The following is a 12,021-nucleotide window of genomic DNA, read 5'->3' on the forward strand; positions in this document are numbered from 1 at the left end:
AGAAAGATAAATCAAAGAGCTAGGAAGTGTACCAAGAGAATCTGGTGTCTAAAAAGGCTCAAAGGAGAAAATGATTTCAGAAAGATGTGGTCCACAATAATGACTCTTGCTGAGAGTTGGAGTAAGATTGTATATAGATATATTCATTTTATTTAGAAATGTGGATATTACTGGTTAACTTGGAGAGAGAATTTTCATTGCAGTGATTGTCCAATAGACCGTTTTCAGTAAATAAAGAGTAAAGGGGAGGTGAAGGAAAAAATGAAGGCAGTAACAATAGGCAAGAGGTCCAGTCACAAAGAGGACGATTGAGAGAGATTAAGGGAAGGAAGGCTGAGGGATCATTGATAATGTCTGTCCAGAGCCCTGGTGGAAGGACTAGTCTTAGGAAAAAGATCACTTTCTCCATTATGGGAGAGGAGGGGTACAAGTATACATGGATTTGTGAGTTCAGTGGAAGGAAGTTGAAAGAATTCCTTTCTTCTGATATCTTTGATTTTCTGTCAACAGAAGAACATTGGCCCTCCCAGCCAGGCGTGGCTCAGCAGTTAAGCATAGACCTAGGACCCAGGAGATCGCAGTTTGATTCCTGGTCAGGGCACATGCCCAGGTTGTGGGGTAGGGCTAGATCCCCAGTCGGGGGCGTGCAGGAGGCAGCCGATCAATGGTTCTCTCAACATTGATGTTTCTATTTCTCTCTCTCTCTCCCTTCCTCTCTCTGAAATCAATAAAGATATATTTAAAAAAAGAAAAGAAAAGACATTGGCCCTTTCTCGCTCACCATTTGTTTTACTCAAGAGGAACATTGGCTTAAAATCAAGTTAAAATACTTTCAGAGGATTACTAAAGGAACTCAGCCACCCAACTGTTGGAAGAAAATGAGTGTTGAGCCTAAAGAAATGATAACTTGAAGAAGGGAAGGGGTGAAAATCTTTGAATATATAAATAATTTCAATGTAAAAAAAGTTAGTTTGTTCTAAATTACACTAAAGTTGGTGCCCAGGCCAATGGAAGGTATAGAAAGGTTTATTTCAACTCAGAATTAAGACAAACTGAGTTTTCTAATTGTTCTTGTTGCCCAAAGATGAAATAATATGAGGATGTGGTAATTCCTCAGATACTAGAAGTGGTTTTTCAAGGGGACTTTACTTGTTGGGGCTGATACAAAGGGGAAAATTCAAGCATGAGACAGGAGGATGAATGTTGGGAGTTCCTATTTCTTTGACAATTTTTCTCCCCTTTACATCATGAAGGCCATTCGTTCTCTTTTTGAACATGTTCATTCTCTCTGAGAAGAATGAAGAAAAATGTGAAGATAGGAAAGAATAATGAACAGGTTAGAGTTTTTCTGTCACTCATGTTATTTCTACACTATTGGCCCAATCCATGAGACTCCCTGTCCTTTCTTGATTTTTTTAGTTGTTGCATGTGTGTGTTGTTTGACTTGATTTTTATCAGAGCTCTGAATATTCCTCTTTTGTCCTCAGCAATTTTTCACCTAGCTTATTCCCATTGTTTTCTTACTAAGCACATACTCATGTTCATTAAGTGGCCTTCTTGACTCTTCTCTTTTGGTCCCAAACTTTTGTATTCATTCTGGAAGAGTTGTTTCTCTTCTGTCATTTTTACCTATTATTTACAACTTGAGCTCTTCAAAAAGTATCCTTGTACAGTCATGTGAGTTTTTCTCATTTTCTTCCTAAAATCCAGGAAAAAATGGCCATCTGTACAGCACTCTATAGATTTTATAATATCCATCCACATGCATCACTGCATTTGTATCACAGACTCTTGAGATGCAAGTTATGTGCTGCCAGCTCCAATAGCATCACCACTGCTGTGATCACTATCACAATCAGTTCCACAAATCTGTTTTAAAGATAGAGGGCCAGAGAAGACTAAGGAAGTGCCTCAAGTCATCTCATTGGACAGCTGAAAGGCAGAGATTCAAACTGAAATCTGCATGACCCTAAAGGCTAGGATTTTTCTATATGTAAAGCTGCTGTCCCAGGACTTGTTTTCTCTGCTATTGTAAATTAGGAGTTTTAGGAGTTGGCATGATCACTTTCCCCAAAACTTCCTGCTACTTCCTCCTCAACAGCAAGTTCTTTTTCTTTGGTTGTAATTACATGGATTTGCAGTTCCCTTAGTTACTACCTCATTTATAAAGAATGTTTATTAAACTATTGAATGAACTTCCTAGAGCCCCTCTTTACCAAATTCTCTTGAATATTAATATTTCTTAGGCAATGTGAACCATCTCCTCTGAGTCAAATTATGTTTTCCCTTTCAAGCTTTCCATGTCTAAATTGCCCCTTTCGGAAGCAAAAAAATACTCACTTCAACAGTATATCTAACTGTTCATTCTGTTGTTCAGTCAATCAAAAACTACTGAGTGCCTGACATGTGCCTAGCACTGTCCAGGCTCTTAGGACAGATTGAAATACATACACCATTTAGAGAGACATTAATCAAATAATTGCAAAAATAAATGTAAGTCAAGTGTGCAATTATTTGTCTTTTTTTTTTTGCCTTTTGTTGGCTCTTTTATTTTGCCCTTTGTTAGGTATTTTGCAGTTAATATGGCAAACTTACCTTATAAACTTATGTGTTTAACATACTACTACTTTCTCACAATGTACCTCGCTCTCGTAAAAACCACCTTGCCTATTTCACAGACTCATAGAATTTTAGAGTTAGAAGGGAATTTTGAAATTAGCCAACCTGAATTTCTCCAACTTGAATGTGTACACAAATCAACTGGGAATATTATTAAAATTAAGCTTCTGCATCAGTAGGTCTTGAGTGAGCCCTGAAATTCTGCTTTTGCAGCAAGCTCCCAGGTAGATGCTGTTGATGCTGGTGGTACATGAACAACACTTTGAACAGAAAGATCTAATCCTCTGGTTAGTAACTAGGAGTATCCATCAGAATGCCTTTCTTTTGCAAAATACAGATTGTGAACCAGAATTTAGCAGGGAGAGGTACCTTTGAAATTTGAAAAGGCAATCTTAGACTTCCATTTCCAGTTAATATGAAATAATAGAAACTGGGTTTACCATCCTGCCTGAAATAACCAAAAGAGTAAAACCAGACAAAATATGATACAATGGTTTTCAAGACACTGGGCCAGCAATTTTCAACCACTGTGCAGCAAGAATTTTTAAAACATGCAATACCTGACTATTTAGTCACCGGCACTGACTTCTTTTCTCTTAGATTGTCAAATAAAGAAAGGACAACAGCAGACAGAACAGTAGCTGTCTAGTGTAAATGAATCAAAATTATGCCTATTTTTTTGTCAGATCAGCAAAAAGTATATTTTTTGCTGTGCCGCAGAATTTTAGTAATTAGTTTATGTGTGCCGTGAGATGAAAAAGGTTGAAAATCACTGCACTAGACGGTAGTCAACAAAGGAGAGTGATCTCTGTCATATCAGGAAATAAGTGCTGTGAGCCCAACAATTGTCCTTGAGAGAATTTCCAAGCCATGGCATAGAAAGCAGTAAGCCATGCAGAGCCCAGATGACTCCCTGAGTCGAAGAGACAGAGCTGAGAGTCAGGGGAGAGCAACAGGGCTAGAACTCACAGGGTAGAGTACCAGAAAACAGGGCTCTTCACACATCATAGAGAGAACCAGGGGTGTCTGAAGAAAGACCCCCTCAAGTGAATGCAGGATACTGATCAGCACATACCTGTGAGAAAACTACCTAAGGCAAGGGTAAGAATTATTGGAACAGATAAGAGATAACAGTATCCTGTGCTCACATAGAGCTGGAACGAGTGTCTGTAACTACAAGCCAGACTGGAAAATTTCATGATTCATGAGGCATTAGCTAGAATGCTCAGGAAAGACTGCCTCGGGTTAGGAATAATTAGCCTAGACTGAGAACTACTGTAGTCTCATCTAATAAATTATAAAAGCAAGACCAAAAGGATTGAACTCTTTCCAAGTAACCTAACTGCATCACAGAATAAAGCTCAAGAATATTTATGGGAATACAAATTATCCAGCACCAAACAAGGTAAAATAAAAAATGTATGGGATATAAGGAAAATTTACCAGGGATGGAAAGAAGAGAACACAACCCATAATGAGGAGAAAAATCAGTCAAACAAAACTGACTTTGAGTTGACAGAAATGTTAAAAATAGGAGATAGGAATACAGTTGAAGCTGTATTCCATATGTCCAAAATGTTAGGTAGAGGTAAGAAAGATATAAAAATACAATAAGTAGGATTACCAGCAGATTAGACCTTAAAGAAGAAAAGATGAGCGAATTTAAGGACATAGTGATGGAAAGTATTCAAAATGAAACAGAGAAGAGAATTTTTTTAAAAAGAAATGAACCAATTATTATTGTACTTTGGGACAACTTCAAGGGGGTTAATAATGTGTAGTTGGGAGTCCCTGAGGAAGGGAGAGGAGTTTATTAAAAAATTTTTTTTAAATGCTGGAAAATTTCCAAATTTGATGAAAACTATAACTCCACAATTTAAGAAGCTTTTTTTAAAAACCAAGAACAAGAAACTTAAAGAAAACTACATCAAAGCACATCATACTCAAATTGCTTAAACCCAGTGATTAAAAAAAAAATCTTAAAAGCAGCCAAAGGTGCCCAGCCCGTGTGACTGAATGGTTGAGTGTTGATCTATGCACCTAAAGGTCACGGATTTGATTCCAGGTCAGAGAACATGCCTGGTTGGGGGCTCCATCCCCAGTGGGGGGCAGCTAATCAATGTTTCTCTCTCTCTCTCCCTCCCCCTCTCTCTCTAAAACCAATTTTTTTGAAAAAGAAGCCAAGGGCGAATAGGGCAGGGAATCATATTATGTATAGAAGAACAAAGATAAACATGTCAACAGATTTCTTGTCAGAAATAATGGAAGCAAGAAGATCATGAAACAGCATCTTTAGTGAAAGAAAAAAATTGTTAGCTAAGAATTCCATATCAAGTAAAAATACTGTTCAAAAATGAAGACTTCGTCTTTTTTTATGGCTGAATAATATTTCATTGTATATATGTACCACAACTTCTCTATCCACTCATCTGTTGATGGGCACTTGGGTTGCTTCCATAGCTTGGCAATTGTAAATAACAGTGCAATGAACACAGGGGTGCAAGGCTCTTTTCAAATTAGTGTTTTGGGTTTCTTCAGATGTATACCCAGAAGTGGAATTGATGGGTGATAAGGCAGTCTTTTTTTTTAATTTTTTTTTATTTAGGAGCCTCCATACTGTTCTTCATAGTGACTGCACCAATCTGCATTCTCATCAACAGTGCATGAGAGTTCCCTTTTCTCCATATCTTTGCCAGCACATGTTGTGTGTTAATTTATTGGTGATAGCCATTCTGGCAGTTGTAAGATGATATCTCATTGTGGTTTTAGTTTGCATTTCTCTGTGATTAATGACAGCATGGATGGACCTAGAGGGTATTATGCTAAGTAAAATAAGTCAGACAGAGAAAGATAAGTACCATATGATTTCACTTATATGCAGAATATAAAGAACACAATAAATGAACAAACAAAACAGAAACAGACTCATAGATACAAAAAAAACCCTGCTAGTTGCCAGATGGGAGAGGTGTTGGTGGGACTGGTGAAAAAGGTGAAGGGATTAAGCAGTTACAAAATAGTCATGGGGATGTAAAGTACAACATAGGGAATATAGTCAATAATATTGTAAAAGCTAAGTATGGTGCCAGGTGGGTGCTTGAAGTATCAGGGGAAAAGAGAACATTTTGTAAATTATGTGAGTGTCTAACCACTATACTGTACACCTAAAACTAATATAAAATAACATTGACTGTTAACTTAGTTTTAAAATAATTAAAAAATAAAGACTCAGGATATTTTTAAAATGAAGAAGAAACAAAGGCTTTTTCAGACATACAAAAGGTGAAAGAATACATGGCCATAGACCCACAGCACAAGAAATGTTAAAGGGTGTCCCCAAGCAAAAGGAAAAGGGAACCAGGTGGAAACTTGGATCCACATCAAGAAATGAAGAGCACCAAAATGGTAACTATGTCATTAAATACATATTTTTTTATTTACAAAATCTCTTTAGAAGATAATTAACTTCCTAAGCAAAAATAAAAACAATTTAGCATGGAGTTTATAAGAAATGTAAAAATAAAATAAATGACAACTATAGTGCAATGAAGAGTGCTATGTAGGGCTTTTTATTATATGTGTGTATAAAAAAAGAACATCTTCAGAACAATTAGGCCAAAACCAATGTTATCATTTTTGGCAGCAAACCTTTGACACTTACCCAGCTTAAAGCTGACAACTTTTTATATGATTTCAGCATCTTCATTTTTCCAGAAGTACATTTTGTTACCAATATCTTTTGGAAAAGGCATAAGGATGCGATAGTGCTCAAAGATTTCTATTCAATGGATAATAATAACAACAACTGACATTTATTGAAGCTTGTGTACACTGGCTAATAAAATCAGTTCTAAGGAAGAGGGATAAAATAAAACTCATTGAAGCTTTACACATAGTTGAGAGAACTAGGAGGCAAGCTCATGAAGAGTAGAGACGACACAAACTCAGTAGTCCAGACCTAGAGTCTGCAAGCTTAACTACTACACACACTGCCCTCGCTTTTGTTTGTTTGGTCTTGTTTTGTTTCCTGGGAATTTCTGCTTGTTAAAGTCCTCTAAGTTAAAAATTTTATGGACTCACTAGACACGTCTAACATTGGGGGTCTTCATTGTTATAATTTGGAGTCTGTTCCAGAAAACAGCTTAATTATATATCTATTTTATCTTACTGAGGTTTTTTGGTGCCCCCTTAAATTCTGCACCTGAGTACATGTGTGTGTATATAAATGTATACACATACACACACACACACACATACACAGTTAATGGGGGAAGAAACAGGTGAGAGAACCCTTCATTGACACAGTGAGGAAAGTCCCATGCCAGCAGAAAACAGAGGGTGTTATGAAATCACAGAGAGAAGCTTTTGTTAGGTCTCCTTAAGGAGCTGGAAGAGACGTGGCAAGTATTCTGGGAAAAGCTGGTAAGAATTCTGCAGCTGTTTCACAATTCAGTTCTGTCTTTTAAGGTTTGATTTAAATCATGCACATCTGTGCTTGGCAAACATGCACACGTGTGTGTGCAGGCCATTCCCCGGCTGACAGAAAGGGTTGGCAAACAGAAAGTACTTAATAAACACTTGATAAATGAATAAAAATTTACATATACACATATACATTTAACCCATGAGAAACTGTCTTTAGCTTTTAATTTGGGGCCTGTATTTCTCTCCACACCCTTTGGAACACCTGCAGCTGCCCTGGCTTGAACCCAAGAGTGGAGGTTTCTCCCCAATCTGGCTTATAAATTTTTCACCAGCACTCCTGAGGCTGTATTCATATCCAAGGGCTATTGTAACAAATGACCACAAACTTGGTGGCTTACAACAACAGAAATTTATTTTTTCATAATCTGCATGCCAAATCCTAAAATCAAGTAGTTGGCAGGGCTGTGCTCTCTCCAAAGGCTCTGAGGAAGAATCCTTCTTTCTTCTTCCAGCTTGGGGCCACTCCAGATGTTTCTTGGCTTGTGGAAGAGTAACTCCCATCTCTTGCTCTATCTTCACATGGCCTTCTCTTGGGTCATTGTCATTTCTCGTGCCTCTTATAAGGACACCTGCCACTGGATTTAGGGCCCACCCTGATAATCCAGATGATCCCCTTTCGAGATCCTTCATTATGTCTTCAAGGACTATTTCTCCAAATACTGCAAAGTCAACTTCACAGATTCTGGGGCCTAGAAGGTGGGCACATCTTTTGTGGGGGGGACACAATACAACCCACTACAGAGGCATTTCCAGCAGGATCCAGAGAGTGAGGCACTGGACTCAGGTGCAAAATTTTCAGGGGATGTCAAAAAACTGAGTATAAAAAATTAATAATAACAATAATAAAAATAAACAATATTTTAATAAAATAGTTAAAATAAAATTAATACAAAAAGTCAATAATTAACAAAATATAAAAATTTAAACAAACAAAGGATCACTATTACTGATTTTTTCTTTATTTCAGGTTTCCATTATGGATCAGCATGGCACTAATTTCCAACAACAACCTAAGCCTCTGATCCACAGTGAGGATGAGCTGAGCCAAACCCACCATTTCCCCTGTCACAATTTAGATCACTCTTCCCAGCAACATTGCTCCAGGGAGTTTCACTCAGGAGACCAGGACACTGTGCTGGGCTTCTGGCTTCCAAAGCAGGTTTATTTGCCTTATGAATTGTGCAAACACCCCCTGAGAAGCTAATTAAAATGGAAGCTCATGCTGCCAAATCCGGGAAACCTCCAAATAAGAATCAGGAGGCTGCCAGAAAGTGTTATTAATACACACTCAACCTCTCACTGTGGCTTAAGGGGCAGAGTACAAATTCAAGGACAAACTCTGAAAGGTGAGACTATAAGGTGGAAGTGGCTGAGCCCCACTGCCAAGCACAGCACAGGGCAAATGGAAGGCACTCGATATGTGTAAGGATGAATACTTGACGTATGGTGGGTGGGTAGAGTTTAGGAACAGGAATAAAACTGAATTCCCTGCCTCCTCACACCACTAAGAAAGAAGAAAGGCTATTTACATTTGATTTATATGCTATCTCCTAAAGCTACATTAATACTACTAGTTGATTACTTAATGTAAATAATCAGTATGAAATAATAGCCACTGAGGAAGTGTAACAAAAAAATATGACTACATTCACAATAGTGTAGAAAATACATAGGAACAAATTTAAGAGGAAACAGGCAGGAAATACAAGAAAAAACTTAAACATTACATAAAGGCATAAAGGAACACTTATCTTCCTGGTTGGAAAGACTCACTAATAAAATTATACAAATTCACCTCAAATTTGCATATGAACTTAATGTAACTTCAACAAAGAATAAATGGTAGTTTGGGGGAGAAAATAAACAAACTGATTTTAAAATTCATCTGAAAAGTCAAAGCAGTGAAAATAGCTGAAGAATTGTTGAAAGAAAAAATTATGAACAACATGAACTTCCAGGTAATTAAAATGATTATAAAACTATAATAATTAAGACCAGGGATGCTGTTACAAAATAAGAACATGCATCTATGTGACAAAAAGCACAGAAATTGAACTTCCTATATATAAACCTTTAATATGTAATAGAGACTTTATATCAAATAATTATGAAAAGAAGTCTTAGTTAATACTGTTCAAACCTGGAGCTGTTTATTAATTATTAGACAAATAGATTCCCATTTTATGTTATATATAAAATAAATTTCAATTAGTTAATTTTGTTAATTTAAAATTAAATTAGTTAATTTTAATAATTAAATTTAAATTTAATTAAAGGTAGAAATTAATTATAATAAACTATAGGAAGCAATCTTATCTCAAGGTGGAGATAGGTTTTCTAAGCATAAATACAAGGAAAGAGACTATAAAGAAAAAAATTGATCAGCTTTTCTTCATAAAATTTAAACTTTGTAAAACTCACCATAAGCAAAAATAAAAGAAACAATAAATGTAGAAAATATATGCCACATATATGAAAGGCAAAGGATACAACTTATAGAATGACTTCCCAAAGATCAATAAAGGCGGTTTTGAATCTCAAAATCAATAAAGAGTTCTCAAAAATCAATAAGAAAATGAAAAGATGAATACTCAAAAAATAAGTGACATTCACAGAGTTTATTTAAAAAATAAATAAAAATGGCTAGTTATTATGTAACAGAAATGCAAGTTAAAATAACAATAGGATATCATTTCTCAAGTTGACAAAATTATTTTAAAAGATCAAACTCAATACTGAGACTCCAATCAAATTAGCACTCACATTCTCACATACTCCTGGCAGAACTATCAATCACTACAACTCTTCTGAGAGGGATTTGGGTATTATATGTCAAAAGCCTAAAAAGAATTGTAATCCTTTAATTTACTTATTTTATTTTTAAGTAGAATTGACTAAGAAAATGATTTAAGTATACACACAAGTTTACAGATAAGATGTTCATTATAATATTATTTATATTGGCAAAAAAGCTTCAAATAGTGTCAATGTTCAACAACATGAGAACAATTGAATGATGGGATTTATGATTCCATTAAAATAAAATTTTTAAATATTTAACTGAATAGTCTAATATATTTAGGTTTAAGTTTATTATAAACTGTATAACAAATATATAAGACAAATAAGCACATAAATACACAAATGCATACTACAGGAAGAAGAAGAATTAACACTAATACATTAATATTAAGTTTTTCTGCCAGGGGAGGGGAGCAGGGGCTGGGCAAAGGGGGGGGGGATGGGGGACATCTGTAATAGTGTCAACAATATAATATATATGTACGGTTTTTCTGAGGGGTAAGCTTTGACTTGCTTCTGTTTATACTTTTCATGTTACTCAGATTTTCTGATTACAATGTATTATTTTATAATCCGAAAAAAGAAGAAAAGAATAAAAAATATGTTTGAAAGTGATCACCATCTTATAGGATGTCAGTACTTGAAAGAGCATTAGCAAGAAAAACTTGATCCAATTTCCACATTTTTCAGATAAAAAAATCAAAGGACCCAGCAAGTGAGGTGATGGGAAAGGCCAGGCGTTACTCGCAAGCACAGCAGATGCTTCTCTCCAAACCCCCTACTATTTCAGGAGATCCCTTTGCCGTGGTGCATTAGAAGACCAATGGCAGCTGGCCGCTCGTCTCAAGCTCTGGCCATCCCTACTTGGTACCTTAGACCGGAGTGTGTAAACATGGCTAAAACCTCAGTCTTGCTGCCCATGAGACCAAGCCTCACCCACCCAGATTCTTGAGCCGATTCTCACTGTCTTTGCACAGAGCCTGGAAGACTTCAGGCATATTTGAGAGGGGAGGGGACCGAGGGAATCAGGGGACTCTACCCACCTGGCATCCAAATATGCCGCAGTTCTCTTCTCCTGCCCCAGTGCTCAGGTCCCTGTCACTGAGAGGATGTGTGGTGGGTGGAGGTGGTGCATCGTTCCCACAGACTACAGTGTAAACGGCAGAGTCATGCCGTGTAGTGGCCCTGGTCTTGAAGGACTTGAAGGAATTTGTCATTTAGAGAGGGCAGCAGTGGGCAGCCTTGCCACACAGAGAACAGCGTGTGGGAAGCCCCAGGGCTTTGACGTGGTGCCATGAGGAGTTCAGCCCCATGGCACGCTCGGGAGTGGGAGGGGATGACAGCCCTGAAGACTGTGTAAAGGGGACTGTGGGGAGTCAGGAGCCGGGTGGCAATGGAGGGAGTGAGAAATGCACGAAGCAAGGCACAGGGCCTGACAGAGGATGAGCAATCACTGACCAAAAGGAGGTGAACGGGCCCACCAGAGAACCAGACTCACGTCCTTGGGGGGACCACAGGCAGACTCACCAACTGCCCCGGCCCAGGCCTGTGCCAGCCTGGACACAGGTCCACAGTGGGGGCATCTGGGCTGCAAGGGCCGTTCTCCCCGCCCTCGCTGTACCCTTTCCGCTCCTGTGACTGAGAGGGACAGCTAACAGGAAGCCTATGGTTTCGAAAGAAAAGGGTGACGCTGAGGCTAAACCAAGAGAGGAAGTGGCAGAACTCTGCTGAGAAGAGTTGTCAGCTGTGAGAAAAATCTCCCAGAAATGCGGAAAGGAGGCCTGGCCCGCAGCTGCCTGGCCGAGAGCCACCGGCTCAGGTCATGGCTGACAGACACTTGGTGGCGGATGAGTTTGGGAGATAGAGCCTGTGTCCACGTCCCAGCCCCATCATTTCCTGTGGTGACAGGCATGTTACTTATCCTCTCCAAGCCTCAGTTTTCTTATTTGTAAAATTAAGATAATCCATAGTCCCTACCTCACAGGTTATAAAAAAGATAATGTATTACATAGCACATGGATAACACTGAATTATTATTGCTAACTCTTCCTACTTTTTCATCTTCCTGGGACCCAGATCCATAATTTGCATTTGTATTAGAAGAGCAGGGGAAAG

The sequence above is a fragment of the Miniopterus schreibersii genome, assembly GCF_964146895.1.
Source record: "Miniopterus schreibersii genome assembly, chromosome: 8".
Taxonomy (NCBI): Eukaryota; Metazoa; Chordata; class Mammalia; order Chiroptera; family Miniopteridae; genus Miniopterus; species Miniopterus schreibersii.